The sequence below is a fragment of the Leucoraja erinacea genome, chromosome 9 (assembly GCF_028641065.1).
Source record: "Leucoraja erinacea ecotype New England chromosome 9, Leri_hhj_1, whole genome shotgun sequence".
NCBI classification, from domain to species: domain Eukaryota; kingdom Metazoa; phylum Chordata; class Chondrichthyes; order Rajiformes; family Rajidae; genus Leucoraja; species Leucoraja erinaceus.
In genome coordinates, this window is record NC_073385.1 from 53656675 (window position 1) to 53678465 (window position 21791).

The 21791-nt window shown below is 42.1% G+C and overlaps 1 protein-coding gene across 5 annotated transcripts in view; it reads left to right on the plus strand.

The window, feature by feature from the left end:
• sipa1l1 (signal-induced proliferation-associated 1 like 1) overlaps window positions 1-21791 on the plus strand; it is a 351678-nt gene that overhangs the window by 53383 nt on the left and 276504 nt on the right. The gene's annotated exons all lie outside the window — the stretch shown is intronic.

Genomic DNA, 21791 nt, shown 5'->3' on the forward strand with positions numbered 1-21791 from the left:
ACTTGTTCTTATAACTGACAATCCAGTTAACACAAATTTCACATTCATCCAAGTATTCTGCGGATGTTAAGACAGAGCCAAAAGTGCTTCAGCCCAATCTTGTCCCAATACCTTTTTAGCTCAACCCTCATTTTCTTTCCCCTCTGTTCAAAACTTCAGTGGTGTCACCCCAGTAACAGTGCTTTTTACGGTTGAGGCTTTATTTTCTAATCACAATCCTGGGATATTTAAACAAGAAACAGTACGCAGAAGAATCGGACACTGAAGGCATAAACAGATCTCTGATTATTGGCAACTGTTACATTGCAATGTGCAGCATATTGATACATTGACATTACAGCATATAACCCGCACTGTTGACTTTTATCGTCGTCTAACATGTTGACAGAATTTGTCACCCGACGAGTTACAGAGTACATCGTGTCGTCGTTTCCGGGGATCGCCATGAGGAAGCTTCTGTCATGATCGTTGTTCAATATATACACCAATGACCAACCCATCACCCCGAAAACTAGGTAGTTTCTGTATGCCGATATCTTATGCATCGCAACGCAATCCTCAGACTTTAGCCAGATTGAGACCGTACTAGAGGCTGCGCTGTAGAATATGACAACATACTACCACCAGAACCCCCTGCGCGCAAACCTAACCAAAATGCAAAGGGCAGCTTTCCACCTCTGGAACTGGGATGGGAAACGTCAACTGCAGGTGCGATGGAATGATGTCTTGTTGGAACTCTGCAACACCCCAAAGTACCTAGGTGTAGTAGAAGAAGGGTCTTGACCCAAAATGTCGGCTAATCCTTCGCTCCATAGATGCTGCCTCACCCGCTGAGTCTCCAGCATTTTTGTCTATCTTACGTGTGGTCCTCGATCACACATTATCATATCACCAACATGTTGAGAAAACCAAGGCAAAGGTCAACACCCAGAACAATGTCATAAAAAAATTGGGAAACGGCTCATTTGGCAGTGACCCAACAACAATCTGCACTGCCATTTCTCAGTGGCAGAATATGCATGCCCCGTCTGGAGCCGCTCTAAACATGCACGCGAGGTGGACTCTGCACTGAACACTGCCTGCAGGAAAACCACAGGATGCCTGAAGACGACAAAGGTTGAACATCTGTACGAGCTGGCTGGCATCGACGAACCATCTCGAAGACGTGATCGGGCAGCTGCAGTAGAACGTTTCAATGCGGACACAGACCCTTGTCACCCCTTGCACATTCACCAACACGCCAAGAAACGCATGAAACGTCGGAACAGCTTCATGGAACTAGAGCTAACCGTACCAGGCACTAAAACCAAACAACAGATGGCACAAGGACACCACCTGCCTTGTACTATCTGGAAAGCCCTAAAACGCCTCCGCACTGGAGTGGGATGTTGTGGAATCAACCTGATGAAGTGGGGCTTTTTGGACTCCGACAAGTGTAACTGTGGAGAGGTCCGGACAGTGGCCCACCTACTGACTTGCGGCGGAGAGGCATGCACTGCGGACAATCTCTGCAGAGGCACAGATGTGGCACTGGCTGTGGCAAAGCAATGGAAGAACATCATCTGACACACAAGCGAACGAACCTTCACTGTCAAATGATTGATAAATTGATTACTTGTGTACTTGTCTAAAATAATTGCAGTTGTAATACATTGTAAATATTAATTATAAACTGATATTTTTAAAGGAAGCAAGAGGAAAGAAGGTAAAAAGAGGGAAGGATGGGTAGAGCAGGTAAAAAGAGGGAGGAGAGAAAGAGCATGATGTAAGTACGACCTTAAGCGTGACCTGATAGCATGCAATGAATTCAACCAAGCTCTGACTTGAACCTTGATATTAAGAATCAGCCTCCGTATCGAATGTATTCAATGACCGTCTCCATAGCTTTCAAGAATAGGGAATTTCAAAGACTTGTTACTCTCGGAATGAGAGAATTTCTTCTTGTCTCAGTCCGCAATGGCTAACCCTTATTTTAATGCCTGTGACAACTGGTCCCAGGTGAGCATCAACTATCCTGTCAAGCCTCTTGAGAACGTTATTTCACTAAGTGCGCATCTCATCCTTTCTAAACGGGTGCTTGTAGATCCAGTGTACTTCATCACTCCTCAGAGGACAACACTGCCATCTGAGGAATCAGTTTAGTGATCTTTAGCTCATTACTCTTGCAAGTATGTTCTTAATTGGTGCAGGAGACCAGATTTTTGCTTGGTAATCTAATTGTGATCTGCAGCAGCTCCAAGTCCCGCTGCATCCGAGTCCCGCAGCCTTAGCCCCGGGCCACTGCATCAGCTCCGAGTCCCGCTGCTGCTGCCTTTTTACCTTTTTCTTTCCTGAATCTCAGCTTCCCCTCCCCTGTGACCCCGCTTACTTCATCGGAATGTTTATCTCAGACACTAGCTCTGCAGTCCAAAACCGGATTGTAGTGTGTTTGGGAGGAGAAATGCGAATAATGTAGGAAAAGCATCTGGTCTTGGAAGAGGGCTGAATGGGTGGGTAGTGATGGATGGTGGTCCGAGCAGTGTCTGAAATTTTGAGAATTAACAAGAGTTGGGGATTTACCAGTGTTGTCTGAATTGGGCAACTTTGTTAATGGGGAGAGAATTGATAGCTCAGCTAGATTTTTCCCAGGAATGAAGGACGCCAAGGGGTGACCTAGTGGAAGCGGTGTTATTGTAGGCAAAAAGGTGCTGGCATGCATATCATTGCTTGGTGTCTATGGAATTTGTCGCCCTTTAAGCTGTTTAATGGCCTGGATGTCTAATTGATTAATTCATTTAAAAAAAAACTTTAATAAATCTTTTTACAGTTATAAAAGATTCTAAAAATCTGAAAATCTAGTTTTTAACTTTACAGTGGTTCCGGTATGGCTTACCGATATATACCGTCACTAGAAAGGCACTGAGTAGCAGTATAAAAGAAAGCATAGACAGTCAACTTATTTTTCCTATGGTAGGGATGTCAAAAACAAGAGGGCTTACTTTAAGGTGAGAGGAAATTGTTTTCAAAAGGATATGAGGGATATTATTTTTTTTGATGCATAGTTGATTTGTGGAACATATTGCCAGAGGAAGCATTAAAATCAGATACAATTGTTATGTTTCAGAGGCATTCATTCAGACAGGCACTAAATTCAACAAGGCATCGAAGGACCCAATTCTAATAGGATTAGTGTGGATGGGCAAAGAAGGTCACGATGGATGTAGTGGGCTGAAGTATATTCTGCGCTATATGACTTTGACTCTTTGGTTCCCTGTGTATCTTGTCACAAAAAGTAGATGCTGAGGCCCTGAAACCATCTGTTTTTGGCATGCTGTTTAACTGTTTTAAAATTGCATCTCTGGACTGCTGGTGCATCTGCAAACTGAATAGTTGCCAGGAAGGGAATTGTCACTTTTGCCAGCCACAATAAGACTAGTGATAGCCAGCAATATATTTAGTGGAAAACCAGTCCTCCTTTCAGTCAAGATGTATTTCCTGCAGCTTTATGGTTAATGTAGCTGCAATATAATAGCTACAGTAGATTTATCAGCATGACTGTTTTTTGGTGTCTGACAGTAATCACTGTATGCGGAGATTCAACGCAACACTTGGGCTCCATACTGCGTCCTGTTGATCTGAAGAAAAAAATGCCTTCCCAGCCTGGTTCAATTGCAGATATGAAATAGAATGTGGCAGTTAAATACAATCTTGAGAACTTATGGCTGGCAAAACTGAATAGAAACACTACTGCGCTTTAGCAGTGTGTGCAATTAGCCGATGAGAACTTAAATTCAGTGAATACATTTTCCCACTCGCTTATAAAGAGTCATGTAAGACCCCAACTGCTCTTGTGGATTTAGCATGCCATAAAATTTATGGGTGACAATATCAATAAATGATCACCATACGGTTCTTTGACTCTTGGTTTACCTTGGAAAAGCAAATTACTGTTCTCATGTAACTGCTAATGTGTATTTTTAGTGGTAGGTGATGTGTTTTCCTGTAATTTAATACTTTTTGTATTTACTTTGGCAGTTGCGTGAAAGGAATCTCAACGTGATTTCTTTGCATAGAGGGAAAAATCAATAATATGTTCAATAATATGTTCTAAAATAGTGTCGAATTTAATTCCTGATGAAGCTATTGGGGGGTTTGGGGGGGGGGGGGGGGGGGGGGGGGGGAGGGAGGAGGGGGAGTGCTTTCACTTCTTAATATATGTGTTTTCCCACAAACAATCTCCGGTATATTTAAAAATTAGAAAAATGTCGATGTTTATTTTGTTTATGGTCCTGTGAAATGTAAAGCTGTGATTTGACACACTGTTTGCTGTGGTAATGAATGTGCTGGTTACGTTTCCATCGTGTGAAAACTTGACTAGTGCTGTTTGTTCCCACAAGCCAGGCTTGGGAAACTGGTATAAACCAAACATGGAACAAAAATCAACATGAAGTCTTCCTGATGGACATCCCTCTTTAGACCGTCAGCAGTTTTGCATTGATCATTGAGTTGACTGTGCACGACCACTGCTTTGGAAACGAAAGGGAAAGTAGTCCAGGATTTTATAACTACCTGATGCTTCAGTTGAGCATCTCAAACTTGTTAAAAACATTCTGCATATCTACATTGCGCAGCAGACTTACTTAGGTTGCAGGTGTTTTGCTTAAAATAACTAATTTATAAAGTTCAGGAACTAGTTTGTAGAAGATTTCTGACTGGAATTGGGAGCGACAGGCTTGACGTTTGTCTTAGTGGGTGAAACATCAGAATGAGATATTTCTGACCTCCCATTAATGGCTTACTTCCTCCATTGAAAACTCAGTTTTTCAAGCACAAAGGACTTCTGTACTGTTTCTTCAAATCCAGTTAATATAAATTAATGAGAATTTGTTTCACTTTTGAATTGATTATGATTAAATCAACACAGTATGTATGTCGAATATTTTTTGATTGTGAGATTGTTGCAATCATTGCATGAATTTTGTTGCACAAAAATGTATTTTTTGCTTGAAATATTCTTGTACAGAACCCATTAAATTTGAGCATATTGTGCCTGGAGCTAATTATTATTGATGGTGAATTGTGCCAGCTGGGACTGTGAGGATGTTGGTCAATAATTGATGAAGGCTTTATTGTACCGCATTCGTTTTAATAGGAGACTTGAATCATTTGGGAAATTTATACTGTCTGCAATTTGCAAGACCATTGCCGTAGCTTGGAGTTGGTCATCGTTGATAAATGAAAACGATTAGCAATTTGCTGAGAGGGCTGAGTTTTGGGTGGAAAAGCATCTGCAGGGAAATAATTAAAATGGCCCATGTTGTTGTAAAGCTGGCAGCAGGTTACTGCTTTCCATAATTGCTTAATTGGAGCCTAATTTAGGCTTGTTTCTGTTGTGATTGCCAAATTTTGCATTTCCCCCCTTTATTCCGCTGAATGAGGAGCCACATTCTCATCTATAAAGATGTCTCAAACAACTTGAGGTAATGACATTTTGAGATGTACAGTGCCCTCCATAATGCAGGGCTGCCAACATTGGGTGATAGTTGGAAGTGAGAAATTGCGAGAGACCAAGCCCGAGGGATGCACCGAGCCGCAGCCTGAAGGGCCTGTCCCATTAGGCGATCTTTTGGGCGACTTCAAGGGACAGTGGCAACAATTTTTCCCATAAGTGCGTGGGAATAGCGTAGATCAGGAGAGCCGCAACCAGCTGCGTCACTAGTTGTCCAGCCCACTATCCAAGTCACTGATAGACACAAAAAGCTGGAGTAACATCCAATTTCCTCTCTGTGTCTGTGGACCGACTCCAAGCACCAGAGGCCCATTGATCTGCGGCGCTGCTCGACACATGATTGGCTTTGTGGAGATCAGAGCCACCTTAACAGGCCGGCTAAAGCAACAACACACAGATACATGTAAATAGATTGATTTTGTTTACTATTGCCACCTGTAGCGAGGTACAGGGAAAAGGGTTTGTTGCCTGCTATCCGGTAAATGCAAGCAAGCTGCTCACAATGTACAGATAAAGGAGAACGGGCGCAACATATATAATCAATTATACAATGGATTAATAATCAATAATATTGGGTAATCCTCCCGGCATATCAGCGGAGGCCCAAGTATTAGCATTACAATTAATGCCCCACAGCGCCGGAGACCCGGGTTCGATCCTGCTCTCGGGTGCTGTCTGTGTAGAGTTTCCATGTTCTCCCTGTTAATTGGCTCTCTGTAAATTGCCCCCTAGTGTGTAGGGAATGGATGAGAAAGTGGGATAACACGGACTCGAGGGGCCGAAGGGCCTGTTTCCACGCTGTATCTTTGAACTAATTATAATATTGAACAAATCAAGAATTACCAATTGGATTTGAACATGAACAATATTATCCCAAGGTTGCAGAGTATTTGAATGACATTTATTGCCTAATCCCTGAGGTTATTCTTTGTAAAGTGAAGGGCAAAGTTCATCTTTACAAGTTTTATTTTCTGAAGTTAATTTGTAGTTTATATTTACCATCTTGCCTTTGCTTATTTGTTCCCGTGATACATGAATCCAAGACTTACATTTAAAGATGAACAAAATATCAATTTAAAGACAGGTATCAACTAATTTTCCCGATTGAGTATGAATATCGATTTCTTTAACATCCCCTCTCTCTACGTCTCTCCCCCACCCGAGTGGTACTAGCTGCAAAGTCGTCTTGTTGGGTCTCATTGTGTGAGAAGGAACTGCAGATGCTGGTTTAAACCGAAGAGCGACACAAAATGTTGGAGCAACTCAGCGGGACAGACAGCATCTCTGGAGAGAAGGAATGAGTGACGTTTCGGGTCGAGACCCCTAGAAGGGTCACGACCAGAAACGCACCCATTCCTTCTCTCCAGAGACGCTGCTTGATCCATGCCGGTCACCAGGGCGAATTCGGCACAGAGACTAACGGCAGAGGCGCAATGCTTCCGACAGCCCGGGACTCTTGCACTGAGGCTGCTCCATGGCCGGAGCTGCAGCGATAGACCGTGGCTGGGTGAATGAAGAAGAGTTGGGCTGTACTGCACACAAAGCCCAGCCAACGGGCCAGCTGAGGAGTTTTGGCCCGGGCGCCAGACTTTGCACGTGACGTCGCGCACAAAGTCTGGCGCCCCATCCAGCTCATAAACCGATGATCGGCCATGAGAAGGAGGGGAGGTGGTGTCGGCGGTAAGCGAAGGTCTGAAGGTTGGATAGCTGGCCGAGCTGCGGACCGACCGGGCAACGGGCGAGGCGCTGCTGCTGCACTCCATGGGTTGCACTACATGGGTGACGGGTGAGGCAGGACCGGACCGCTCACAGCCACCCAAGCTACTTCCCTCCCCGGCCACAATGCGGTGGTGACACGGCAGCGATGAGTGAGTGAGTTGCTGGCATGATCCCCGATCCCCTCCTTCTCAACGCTCCTGCCCGTGCTGACCCGGGCTAGACTCCCCACACCCTGTGAAAGGAACTTTTCTCCCTCCAGTGGCGCTGTCCTTTTTCTGCAGCTTCCCACTTTACAGCCACTTCCCATCAGCTGCCAGCAATGAGGGATAGACTTGGCCATCCCTCAGTACAACAACATCGTTCTTGATGTGGCTGTACTGAGGGATAGTCAAGTCTATCTTTCTTGGCTAACAACCTAACGTTTGGCCTCCAAGACACAGGTAAATGTTCGTGCCTTATTTTTGGGTAAAAAATAGCGTCTTCATTGCTGGGAAATACGGTAATTGCTTCATACTGTGTTGTCCCTAGTGGATAGCCCTGGGCTGTATTTTGGGAAGTGGTAAGGATGGTGAAAAAGGATTATCAGATAAGAGTGTCAAGTGAAATGAACTGGAGAAGTGGTAGCATTGATAGTAAATATGAAGATTATAGCACATACCTTTCAATGCCCCCTTTTAAATATTGCAATAAGACAAGTAGATCAGAGTGACTCCTTTCAAAAATCATTATTTATTGGCAACAATATCAGACAGTGTGCTGGGTGTGCTGTTGGATGGATGTTTCAGCATTTAGCAGATAGACAGTACTGCATCGAGCAAATTAAATTTACTCTGAATTGTTTCTGATCAACTCAATTGGCACTGGACTGGCAGGGCCAGTTCACCATGCTTGTACGGCCCACTAGCTATGGATATTTCACCAAACAACATGATGTGCCACTTAGAACGAGGGGAGGGGCAGGTTCAAGTATGAATGGTGGTGTGTCAAGGTGTGCCTGATTGGAGTGTGAGCTGTCTCGGCTGAAAAGGGCCTGATGTTGCAGTGGGGTTGGAAGGCGACCAGTCTAAATAGATGGATATTTGTGGTCAGGAGCAAGTGATGTGTCAATTGGTTACGTTTTTGGAATGGGGAAATTGGGAGTGAAGTGATTGTGATGGGAAAGGTTTACACAGCATGGAAGAGAGTTTGGAGGAATGTACACTGAAAAATACGAATGTTTGTGTTCTTTAAATAGTCACTGCAGTATTCCTGAAAAAAACAAAGGAAGTATCTCTCACAAATGGATAACAAATGACTTTATAGGAGACAAGAGCATTGGTATGAGTTGCAGTATCATTACCACCTGGAATAATTGCAGCTCATTTTATTTAGTTTCCTGCAGAGAGAAAATTAAAGAACCATTTCCAGTTATGAATATTTCATTATGCACACTGCAGGTTGTATGTAGGATATTTTTAATAGATTTATAAGGCAATGGATCTTCTGCCCATGATACTAGCACCTCTGAGATTCTTTATTGGTTTACTGAAGTGACAACTCCAGTTTCCATGGATGTAGCCTGAAAGTTGGCATATGCCACTGTAAAACACCAATACTGCCAGCTTCCTTTGGTGGGACATCCCATTACATCCAGGAGAGAGTGCAACTTTTGCAGATTAGCCACTCTCGTGGGCATGTTTGCCCACTGAGGTCATGGAAATACAGCAATCTCACTAAAATCAATGGAAATAAATGACTCCAATAGAATGATACTTAAACATCTTCATAAGTGTAAATGTATTTAATAAAGTGTTTGTAAACATTTCAATTTTGGAAATATTTTTAAACGTATTTTCCTGAAGCCCTTTTGTATGAACATCAAATATATCTGCACAGCTGAAATTTTAGTGATGGCTTTAGGCGTGACGGGGTCTAGGTACTGGGTCTTGATGGCTGTCAAAGCCATTCTGGGAATGTGAGCGGCCACTGATGTCAAAGAAGCTGCGCTGCAGCAGGCTATATTGTGCTGGGAGGTGGCCACTCGCTCGGACATATTTGATAGATCCTCCCACACCTCCAGTCTCTGGCACCAAGGGTAGCAGGTGCACGGAAACATCATCATCTGCAGTTTCCCGTCCAAGTTGCACACTATCCTGATTGCACCTGGGATTACGGGGAAGAAATGGCACGGTCCAAGGACAGGCACCCGATCAGCTTGGAGCAACTCAAGATTTGTGTTTTGAATGGGTAGGTGCCTTGTTTTATGTTCAACTAAATCCAAGTCATTTAACTAGAAATAAACTTAAATAAATATATACATTTTACATTTCAACTTGGAACATAAAACATGTACAGGCTCTTTGTCCAGCAATGTCTATGTCAAAGATGATGCCAAATCAAGCCTGCATCTCATCCACATCCCTCCCTACACTGCATCTTCATAGATATATTTGAAAACCTCTTAGACACCATTGTCATATCTGCTTCAACTACCATCTCTGGTGGAAGTGGATACTTGCACTCACCAAATGTTTAAAAAATTGCCCTGCATATCTCCTTTTAAATTTCCCTCTCTGATGTTAAAGCTATGTCCTTTAGTATATAATATTGCTACCCTTGAAAAAAGATTCTGCCTTATTTATGCCCCTCATAATTTTATAAATTTCGATAAGGACTCTCCTCGGCCTCTGACACTCCAGAGAAAATAATCCAAGTTTTGTCAAGTCTCTGCTTAAAGTTAATACTCTCTAATCCAGACAGTATCCTGGTAAACGTCTTCTGCACGCTCTCCAAAGCCTTCACATCCTTCCTGTAATAGGGCGACCAGAACGGCACACAGTATTCAAAATGTGGCTTGATTTATGTGGTTTTTATTTGTTCCTCCTCAAAAGTCAATGTTATTCTGTATTTATTTGCATTATGAGCACTGGTCATATATTAATTATTTTCAGTTCCATGTTCCATAAAAGTTGAATCCTTGTATGGATTATACATACAGTGCATTCAGAAAGTATTCGGACTCCTTCACTTTTTCCACATTTTACATTACAGCCTTATTCTAAAATGGTTTAGAATCATTTTTTTATACTCAATACCCCATAATAAAAAAGTGGAAACAGGTGTTTAGAAATTTTTGCAAAGTAATTAAAAAGAAATAACTGAAATATCACATTTACATAATACCCAAGGTCCTCTGATGCACATCTTTCTTTCCACTCTTCCCATCCCTTGTCACCTAATTTGGTTTCCCTCCCCTTCTGTAACTCTTGCTCTCATCACCAAACCCTACCTTCTTCCAGGTCCCCTATATTGGCCACTCTATTGATGATTTAAAAAAAATGAATTTAAAATAAGGCTGTAACGTAACAAAATATGGAAAAAGTAAAGGGGTCTGAATACTTTATGAAAGCACTGTATTTTCGAACAACCCAGTCGCAATTTAAAAAAAATCAGTTTTGGTTTACTACATTGCTTCCTAACACGCTTATAAAAATTAAATTGAGTGCCGCTTATTATTCATTCCCTATACTTTCATCAACTATTCATCATTTTACACACATCAGTGAGGGAAGCTTTGCTCGTCAACATTAAGCTCTGGTCTTTGGAATAAATTTCTCATCTACTTTCCCCGAGCACAGAGAAGCATCTCTACTGTTTTTACATTTCCATTTCCCACGACCAATGATTCTGTGGCAACCATTGGTCCATTAATTTGTGCTTTTCCAGGTCCAAGAAAAAATTGCTCTTCTCGTACAAATATTGGGAGTAATGTGCAAAAACTTGACCAAAATCATGTGGAACAGAAAAGTAATGATTTGTTCCTGATTTCATAATGGTACAGAAGGGAAACATTTTGGCGGATCTATTCCATTGCCTTGTAATGTCATCCATAATGTATTTTTCCCATCATTTTCATCAACTTGCCTGCGACACTACCACTCGAAACAACATAGTAGCCAATTATCCTGCCAACACACATCTTTGGTTTGCAGAAGGAAGCTGGAATACCTGGGAAACCCCCACAAGTTTTCCACACAAGAGGGAGAACATGCAATGGATTTGAGGATTTAACCTGAATCACTGAAACTGAGGGACAAAAGCTGCACTAGCTGTGCCACTATTATAAAACCTAAGTGCAAAGGTTTGACTGAGAGCCAAGGATGGGGTCATGGAAAGGGGAAGTGAAATTTATGGAAGACGAGAAATGAGAAGCCAGCCAGAAGGACATTAAACAGGTGTCTGGAATTGAATAAGGCGTAGATGATATATTCAGCAGCTGCTGGACTGAGCTAGGAAATATTAAGGAGCCTGAGAGCTTTCTGTGATTGAGGTAGAATTGATGGCAATACAACGGGATTTGTGGCAGCACATTGCTTTGGGTTTTCTCAAGGGAATTCCATCTTATCCGCGAGCAGATGTGCATGTTGACAGCAATGGGTGAACCTGTACCCACCATCACAAAATCAGATCAACTTTCCGGAGAGGGAAAGCACCGGCTGTGACCTCTGAACTTGCACGGACCAGCTGTCAGAAGTAATCTTGGACATCTTTAACCGCTCTGGTATATTCTGAGGTTCCCACCTGCTTTAAGAAGACCACTGTCATAAGAAAGAAGGTGATGTGCTTTAAAGTGTCCGGTGGCTCGGAGGTTCCAATGCCATCTTTAAATATGCCGACGATACCACTGTTGTTGGACATACAAATGGATAATGATAATCCAAGTGTAGGAGGGAGATTGAAAATCTCACTAAAAGTCACAACAACAATCTTGCTCTCAACACTGGCAAGACCAAGAATCTGATTGTACACTTTTGAAGGGCAAGACAAGGATCCATGAACCTGTCATCTTCAACAGGTTGGCGGTGGAGAGAGTCAATAACTTCAAGCTCCTGTGCATGCATATTTCTGAAGATTTGTACTTGGCTCAACCCATTGATGCAATCAGAAAGAAATCCTGTCAATCTACTATAGTAGAATACCGAGGAGATTTAGGTTGTGGACGAATACTCTTGAACTTCTAGAATGTACAATCAAGAGTATATTGACTGGTTGCATCATGACCTGGTTCAGCAAATTGAATGCTCAGGAACAAAGGAGATTACAAAAAGTGATGGACCTGCCTTGTCCACCAAGGGTACTGACCCCCCATCATGAATGGGGTGTCAGGTGGCACTGCCTCAGAAAAGTAGGCAGCACTTCTAAAGACCCAACACCACCCTGGCTTTGCTCTCATTTCATTCCTGCCATTGGGAAGAAAGTATGAGAGTCTGAGAAACATGACCACCTGGTTCAAGAATAGCTCCTCCCTACAAACCCCAGGCTCTTTAACACTATACACCTCTAACCTCAATGATAAACTATTGAGTGTCTTTAGTTGCTCTCTGGACATTTGGGGGCTCTTTGTTCCGCACTATTATTTATTTATTTTTTGTTCATTATAAATTAACAGATCTGTTGTGCTGCTGCAAGTATGAATTAAATTGTTCCATTGTTGGTGCATATGGCAATTAAACACTCTTGATTCTTGGTCTTGGCTCTTGTATGTTAATGGAAGTTAATGTCAATGTCTATGGTTTAAATTGTCAGGGTTAGCATGGAGACATAAAGGCAGAGAGAAGGATAGATCCTCAAATCTTCATGGTTTTGCTTGTACAAACGACGGATGCAGAAACTCATCATATGTTTTAAATCAGTAGGCATTAAATAGTTTTTTTTACTGTTATCAGTCTGAAGAAATGTCTCAACCCAAATTTGTATATATCCATGTTCTCTGGAGATGCTGCTTGGTCTATAGAATTATTGCAGCAGTTTGTGTCCTTTTGTCAAAAAGAAAGAATGCGTTTGAGTCAAAGTATCTGCAGTTAACAATTTGTGGAAGCATTTACTGATCATTTATTTTGTTGAAGCTGGTGTAAATATTGGATTAAGTAATAATTCTAAAATACATTAAATTGAATTAAACATGGATAGATAAATTAAGGGGCTTGGCGATAAAAATTAATGTTGGACATAATTTACAAATACTTTATTTCCTCAAGTAGAAATCAATCCATTGTTCATTTATTTGCATAAAGTACATTTTGTAAGGGGTCTTGAAACAATCACAAATATAAATAAATATTATATACAGGGACTTTCATTCAGGAAAACAAGAAGGCTGCCGAACAACATAAATAGCATTAACATATTGTGTTAAGAAAGAAAGCGGATTTCTAAATCTTGTTTCAAGTTGATTTGCCTGGACAATGCATCTTAATTGGTTAAATAATAAAATATATCAAATGACTGGAAACGCTTACTTAAAAATGGAGCGCTCCTGAAATGTTCCATCAGGCAAGGTGATAGAATCATTGATACATGTCTGGGGTGCAATACGTTTGTGAATCGGAGAGGAGAGATTTTGATTGGCTGCACGTCTTGTCCTTGACTGCTATCGTATCTCAATTCCCACTTGCATAATTCTTTACTATTTCAAATCTTTAGGCAAGTCAGCACTTTCTTTTCAAGTTGGTTGGAACGATGCAAAAGACTGTCTTTATTTTTTTGCTGTTGCACAAATACTGTACTGTACAAATTCAGTTTTAAAGGAGGGACCTTTGGGTGTAATCTGTGTGTTAGGACCGGTTAAGCTGCGTGCTCGAGAAAAGATAGATGTCTGGAAATTTTCTGCTCTATTTCAGCCTTCTGTCTGTCTCCATGATGTATTATTAAAATAGAGAGAAATTTTGTGAAGCATAGTTCGCATGAAACCATGTGTGAAACAACTCTGGTGTCAGTGCAATATTCTGATAGCTGTCTGGACACTTCAATAAATTGCCAAATAATCCTGGATATGCTTGAGATATAGATTCTACTTTTAATGCTGGACTGTTGATAACTTTATATGCAATTGATAGAGCCGTCTATATTTATCTTGTGTTCTACTTTTATGTGGTTGATCTATAGCAAATAGTCTGCAGCCTGTAGCTGCCATGTTACAGTGTTTTAATGGAAAAGGTGGGGGGGGGGGGGATTCCGTTTAAAACCAGATTGTTGAAAATAATGGAATATTTTGGATAACACGACTTGTCTTTCTCTGAATCCTCCTGGACCGACACACATGTGTGTATTATACATGTGCGCACATATATACACTATGTGACCATAACATACCAATTCCAAATGGCAGATGGAGTTTAATGTGGGCAGGTGTGAGGTGGTGCACTTAGGGACGTTAAATGTAAGTGGATACTATACAGTATATGGCAGGCGCCTACCTGAGCATTGATGTACAGAGGAACCCTGTTGTGCAAGATCATGCTTCCTGAAGATGGCAACACAAGTAAATAAGGTGCTGCATACTTGCCTTGATTGGTTGAGGATATAACACAGAAAATCCTTCCAGGATATCCGTTTTGTATTGTAGTATGCTGTTCTTGTAATTGTGTCTTCTTGCATTTGATTAAAATATCAGTATCTGATTATGTATGGTTAAAATTATTTTCACCTGAGTGGCCCTTCAAAGTGAATTGGATTGACCCCCCTATCCTGAAAAAGTTCTGCTTAAAAAATTCAGAAAAGCAATATGCCAGAAGCCATTACAAAAAGTTCTACTGTTCCACAATTGAACTTTAAATGGCCCATGAACAGCTATGAAATAAAATAAAATCTCTGCATCAAATAAATGAATGTCCTTTGCTTGCGTCAGAATTCATTTGAAGTTGAAGCATTCACTTGCCAATAACATAAAGTGAAAAATGTGAATAGTGACCGATAGTGCATGATGACGTGTGCCACACAGCGAGATCTGAAAGTACTTGTAAATGAACTGTGGGAGACCGATAGGAAAAAATGCAGTAGAATTGAGGGATTAAGTGGTTTCGGATCAAGAAATGTATGCTTGTTTAAATCCCCCAGTGCTCCATTTAAAATGAGTAACCTGAAGGAAAACATTTGAATGTGAATGTATTATTTGTGAAAGTCAAGCTTTGATTAGATAATATGAGCTAATCTGTCTGATTTAATTGCTAGACCATTGTGAGAATTGGGCAAAACATTTTTGAAGAACTTCATTCTCTAGTAGACATTTTCTTAGACCTGTACTGCCATTAATAAAATGAAGACAAAATGGTGCCATGTTCTTCAGTTGTTGACTGCCATTCAAAGATGGTTGGGATGATATGATTGATTTGTTATGCTTCCATCTCTGGTGCCTTGCCCATAGTGTAAATTCATCCCTTTTATCCCAGTAAAGATTTGGAACGTGGGTCTTGCTCATCAGGCCACACAGTATGTTTGTGTACCAGCATTCTCTCTTTAAGTTGTATTGTGTCCATGGATGTTTGTTTATATTATGGTTATGTTTTCAGCCAGGAGTACAGCCAGTTTTGCAGAGTGCATTGAAGATTAGTTTTTTTATTAAGTAAGATGTATATAAATTTGATGTTATTTATTGATATAAAATGGATTTTCATGAAGTATGCAGCCTTCAATGTTTTTGAAGAATTGGTTAAACTGCCAGGAAAATACCAGACAATCTCCTGGAATTATTGGCCATATGACAGAACATACAGAAGGGCAACTAATAATTTATCTTCCTCTATTCTCTTCCTGGTTTTTAGAACAAGATAATTTGAGTTTAAGTGGCTGAACTTTTAGTAGGGGTTCGCAAATCCATTTTCCATTGTCAATTGTATAACTGGTTTGGGGATTGGTCACACATTAAAGTAATCAAAATCAAAGCAGATATTGTCACTACAAATCCTACTGCAAAAAAGATACAAATGCTGGAGTAGCTCAGCGGGTCAGGCAGCATCTCTGGAGAACGTGGATAGGTGATTATTTCAGGTTGGAATCAAACACAGACAGTGACTGATGTGTCGTTGATCCACCAATGGTTGCTAACCATTTTAACACCCCTTCCCATTCACATATTAATCTGTCTGGCCTGGGACTTGCTAGAGACGTTGCCAGAGTGAGGCCACACACAAACTGGAGAAACAGCACCTCATATTCTGCTTACAATCTAACAATAAGAAAATTAAATTCTCCACCCTTAAGTAACTAACCTACAAACAACCCTTCCTTGCTTCACGATTTGTACTTCTATCCTTATCTCGCATCTTTTGTCTTTTCAACTCTGGTCTTGGTCAACTATATGCCAGTCCGGTCAAAAACCCTCCTCACCCCCCTCACCTGAATCCATTTATTAGTTGCCAGGCTTTGTCCTCGCTGTCCACTCTTCCAGCTTCCCCCAACCACCACCGTCTCAATCAGTATGAAGAAGGGCCCTGAATCGAAACCTTGCCTATCCAAGTACTCCAGAGGTGTTGCTTAACTGGCTGAGTTACTCCAGCACGTGGTCTTTATTCATCTACAAATATCCTTTGTCCTTTGATCTGCAAATGCTACAAATCTGAAATAAAAAGAAAGTTCTGAAAGATCTCAGCAGGACAGGCAGCCTCTGCAGGGAAAAGAAACAGTTAATGCAGAGCTGCCAACTCTCACGCATTGAGCGTGATAATCACGCATTTCGCCCAATTCTCACGCTCTCACGCTGATCACAGTATTTCTCACACTCTGTTGTGAGAAATTCTGTGATCAACGAGAATTTCAAAACTAATATCAACTGCTTGTTTGCGCGTCTGTTGACAAGACAGCAGCACTCTAATGCCCCTGTCCCACCTAGGAAACCTGAACGGAAACCTCTGGAGATTTTGCGCCCCACCCAAGGTTTCCGTGTGGTTCCCGGAGGTTTTTGTCAGTCTCCCTACCTGCTTCCACTACCGGCAATCTCCGGCAACCACCTGCAACCTCCGGGAACCGCATGGAAACCTTGGGTGGGGCGCAAAGTCTCCAGAGGTTTCCGTTCAGGTTTCCTAAGTGGGACAGGAGCATTATTCTCCGTTATTCTCACTTGACCGAACCGTCACACACCTCCAAAGCATGCCCCCATGCAAATTTATATTGATAGACACGGACCAGGCCGTGAATGAGTGTCACCCAGGGCAGCAAGTAAGGCCATGTCCTGCTGCCGGCGCCAGTCAGAATTTAAGCATTTGCGGGGAACGGCTGACTTGAGCGAGGCTAGCGAGCGGCAGGAGAGAGGTACATGGGCTGCGGAACCGGGGAGGCTGCAGTTCCCCACTCTTTTGGCTAGACATGTTCAATGTCTCCGGCTTTGGACGAGGCGCTGCTGTGCTCTGAGCAACCTGGTCGTGGGTGTTGGAGAGCCGGGATAGAGGGAGGGATGGAAGCAGAAGCAGCGACGGGGACAGATGTGGACGGAGAGCTGGGGCTGGCGAGTGTTTGACGGGCTGGCGAGTTGCTTGCTACAGCTCCAGCCATGGAGCAGCCTCAGTGCAAGAGTCCCTGGCCGTCGGAGGCATCGGAAGCATTGCACCGCTTCGGAAGCATTGCACCGGAAGCATTGCACCGCGGCCATGATAGTCTGTCTGCCTAATTCGCCCTGGTGATCGGCATAGACCAGGCTGCGGCTCGGTGCATCCTGGAGAACAACCAGTGGCTGTTGGAAGTAGGTACCAAGCACTGGGTAGAAGTGGTGGAAGATAGTGGCCTTCATATGTGGGTGGTTGGAGAAAGCATCCTGCTTTCCTGCTAGATTTTCACTTACTGTAACTGCAGGAAAAATGTTCCCGATATTGTGGGAGTTCAGAACCAGGGGTCACAGTTTAAGAATAAGGGGTAGGCCATTTAAGACTGAGATGAGGACACACTTTCTTCACCCAGAGAGTTGTGAATCTGTGGAATTCTCTGCCGCAGAAGGCAGTGGATGCCAATTCACTGGATGTTTTCAAGAGAGCATTTCCATTTTGCACTTGGGGCTAACAAAATCAAGGGATATGGGGAAAAAACAGTAAAGAGGTACTGATTTTAGATAAACAGCCATGATCATATTGAATGGCAGTGCTGGCTGCATATTGAATGGCAAAATGGCTATTCCTGCACCTATTTTCTATGTATCTATGCTTGAGTGCAATAAAAACCGACCACTTGATTTTGAAGCAGGCGTGCTTGGTGGAGGTATAGAGTGATACAGTGTGAAAACAGGTCCTTCGGCCCAACATGTCTCACGCACGCCAACATGTACCAGCTACACTACCTGCTTTTGGTCCATATCTCTCCAAACCTGTCCTATCCATGTATCCATGTATCAGTCTAACTGTTTCATAAATGTTGGTATAGGATCAGGCAGCATCTCTGGAGAGAAGGAATAGGTGATATTTCGGATTAACTTTTTCGATAGCTGCCATGACCCGTTTGATGTCATTCTTCACCTGGCTCCTGGTCTCGGCCCGCACTGATCTGCTGGACATGGTGTGTGTGTGTGTGTGTGTGGGCACCGCAAACGTGCGGACAGGCGGACGAAAGCAACAATCGTACAGCGGCATAGGTGACATTTCGGGTCGAGGCCCTTCTTCAGACTGACAGTTAAGGGAAAGGGAAATGGGAGATATAGGCATAACTTCCATTCATTTGTCCTTAGTACCGTCTGTATCTCTTGTTTCTCTTTTCCCTGACTAGGCTTCCTCATGGACAGGTGTTTGTGGTGGAAGGATGTTATTCTGTGACCAATGTACTTTTGCAGGACTCTGTGCTGGGATCTCTGTTGCTTGTGATATATATATATATAACTCTCGTCCCATCCGACCGCCTGCCGTCCGGCTCCCTTCCTGCCTTTCGATTCGTTCCCCCCGTTGCAGTTGTTGACAGTGAGGTGGGCTGTCAAAGTAAACAGTGGGAAATGGATCAGCTACAGAATGTGCAACAAAATGTGCGACAAAATTCCAGATTAATCCATGTACGTACAAGGTGTCGTACTTTGGTGGTCAAATGTAAGGGGGAAGTTGTGTGTTAGGTTGTTGAATTGTGTAATTTGTTTAGCCGAGGACTAGTTAGCGTAACCACGAAAGCAGGCTGGGAAATGTGTGTGTGATTGGGAGTCACTGACCTCTTTTTCCCTCAAGTTTTAGATAATAAGGCAAGCAATGTGAAGTATGAGTGAATGAATGTTAGCTTTTCAGAGGCAAAGCCACATTGCTCTCATTTTATGTTACCAAAGGATCTCTTCCGCATTGCTATCGCTGAGCCAAAATAATTGTTGTTCTCCTATAATAATGCAGGGTTTTGCATTGTGAGCTGTTTGAGTTATGTGACAAAGTCAACTTTCCTTTATTATGATTTATCCCTATTAATCTGAGGAATAAAAGGAATTTGGCGTTCAAGATGCAGCAGGTGTCCCTATTGAGAATGTTAAATAAGACAAATTTAACTATCAATTGTACATGATGATTAATTCAGTGCTTAGCTCACAGAAGAATTAATTTGGGGAGTTAGTAGTATCTGGTTTGTTTCTCGGCTTAGTTGAGAGATAGATAGCGAGGTCAGGATCGAGCCTAGTTCTCTGGGACTGTGAGGCAGCACCTGCACCACCTGGCATTGGAGATACTGGCCTTGAGGTGGCATGAAGCAGGCTTGTAAAATGATGGGGATGTTGAAGTTCAGCAGAAGGCTCTTCTTTTGTTTTGGTCGCACTAAAATCTGGGGGAGCTGGTGGGAATGTGGGGGAAAAAAGTTTCTCTGGGTAAATAGTTGGGAAGTGGAATTACCCTGTCAGCTAACAAAGACTGGGATGGGCCGAAATGAATTCCTTCTGTGTTGTAAAAAAAATGTAGTTAAGTAAATTTTGTATAAAACCTTGAAGAAATCTGTATTACCCAGGATAAGTATTAATTAATTTATTTGTTGTGCTTAATACGCACGTAAAGCTGGGACAAGTGAAAATGTCATTGTTCTCATTCCCGTATATAACACAATTAAACACTGTTGAATTACAAATACTTATGGTGAATGCCATGGAACATTAAATGAACAGAAAATAGTTACTTGCCGTGAGAGTAATAACTGCTTGGATTTTGTAGAAAACTTGGGCATGCATAGAAATGCGCCCCATAACTTTCACAATGCTTCTCAGCTGAAGTTTTAAAGAATTAAATAAGATTTATTTACTTATTTATCCCTCTCAGTTTCAAAACTGCAGTAATTTTGAAATGGATATTGCAGTAGTTCCCATTGCATACTTCTGCTTTGCCTTTTGGCTTTGTCATATATTTTGTTTGACAACGATATTCCTTGTTGAGCACTGACCAGGATGCAGCTTTGAGTCCCATAAACTGAGTGGTGATTGGACACGCTGTTCATGCCGGGCCACCTAATAACATCAGCCTTATCAAGCAGCTTTCTCACACCAAGCTGTGGGAGTCATGCCAGGATGCAGCAGACAGCCTGAGCGGAAGTCTTTTTTAAAGTTCAGTGGTGTATTTGTCTTTGATTTTGTGGAATAGAGGATCAAGAACGCTAGAACAAATTAGTGTTCTGTGGGTGCTTGTATATTTGAAGTGAAGGATGTTTGTGCTCAGCCCTGAAATTGTGTCGTTAAAGAGCAACCACCAACTTGTACTCAATTAAAAGCAGTCCCCAGTCTGATTAATAATGCACTGGCATAATTAATGGAGAGTGCGACTGAAACCCAGCATTATTTCATAATTGCAGTTTGTAGCTGAATTGTGGGAGGTTCTGCAGGAGTTGCACTGAACCTGTTCACAAATGTATTTTGTGAAAGGAATTTGAATATAACCCACCTTATTCCTTGCCTGGACCTGAAGCTGCTCTTCAGTCTCTTACACTTACATTTAAACAGTCAACAGATAGCAAGCACCTCTGCCTGTTTTGCCGTGGTTTGTTTCCAGAAATATCACATGTTTTTGTATTGTGAATGTTAATATACTATTCATTTTTGTTGTAGAGCTCTAATGTAAATTTTGTTATTTGTTGCTTTGCATCATTATGCTCTGTGAATGTTTCATATAGAAACATAGAAAACATAGAAAATAGGTGCACGAGTAGGCCATTCAGCCCTTCGAGCCTGCACCGCCATTCGATATGATCATTGCTGATCATATATGCTGTGGAAGGTGATAAAATGATTAATATTAAAAGGTATACAACACAATGCCATAGGACAACATGTGGACTGGTAAAGATGATGTATTAGAATGGTAAAGGAGATTTACCGCATTGCATGGTGTGTCTGTCTTCATTGCTAAGGGTGTCGGAAAGAACTGCAGATGCTGGTTTAAATCGAAGAAAGACACAATGCTGGAGTAACTCAGCGGGACAGGCAGCATCTTTGGAGATAATTTAAGAGTCAGGATTTATAAGACTTGCGTGAGGCGACATTCGTGTGCAGCTCCAGTTGTTCTATTACAGGGAGGATGTGGAAGCATTGGAGAGATGATATACAAAAATGCTGCCTGGAATACAGGTGATTAGCTGTAAGGAGTTGTGCAGAACTTAGATTGTTTTCTCTGGAATGCCAGAGGTTGAGGGAAGACCTGATAGAAGTGTACAAAATTATAAGAGGCATAGATAGGGTGGACAAATTGAGCCTTTTTTCCTTGGGGGGAAATGTCAAAGACAAGAGGGCGAAGTTTTAACATGAAAGGGCAATGTTTCTCCAGCATTTTTATTTACCATCGATGTTTAAAAGAGATGTGTGGGCAATATTTTTACAGAAGGTGGTGAATGCTTGGAAAATGCTGTCAGG